This window comes from Tupaia chinensis, unplaced genomic scaffold, assembly GCF_000334495.1.
Source record: "Tupaia chinensis unplaced genomic scaffold, TupChi_1.0 Scaffold000247_1, whole genome shotgun sequence".
In the NCBI taxonomy this organism is placed as follows: Eukaryota; Metazoa; Chordata; class Mammalia; order Scandentia; family Tupaiidae; genus Tupaia; species Tupaia belangeri.
This window is the reverse complement of record NW_006159725.1, coordinates 3,563,198-3,563,503: the sequence shown is the minus strand read 5'-3', so window position 1 is coordinate 3,563,503 and position 306 is coordinate 3,563,198.

Genomic DNA, 306 nt, shown 5'->3' with positions numbered 1-306 from the left:
CCGAGCCTGCGGACCGCCCCAGCCCTCCTCGGCCCCTGCCCGCCCCCAGCTGAGCCAGCCCCGGCTACTCGGCTCCCTCGGCTCCGCCGCGCGATCGGCCCCCAGCTGGGAGGGAGGCGCGAGGGAGGGCGCGCGGAGCGGGGAGGGGCTGCGGTAGGAGGCAACCATGTGGTCCCAGCTCAATTTTTTTCCTCTCTTTCTTCACTCCTTTTTCTTTCCAAACAGGGAAAAGTGTTCCATGAAGCGGTAGCGCCTTTCCGCCTCGCCTTTTCCTGCCGGCCCTGGCCCCCGCCCCCCTTCGGGGGC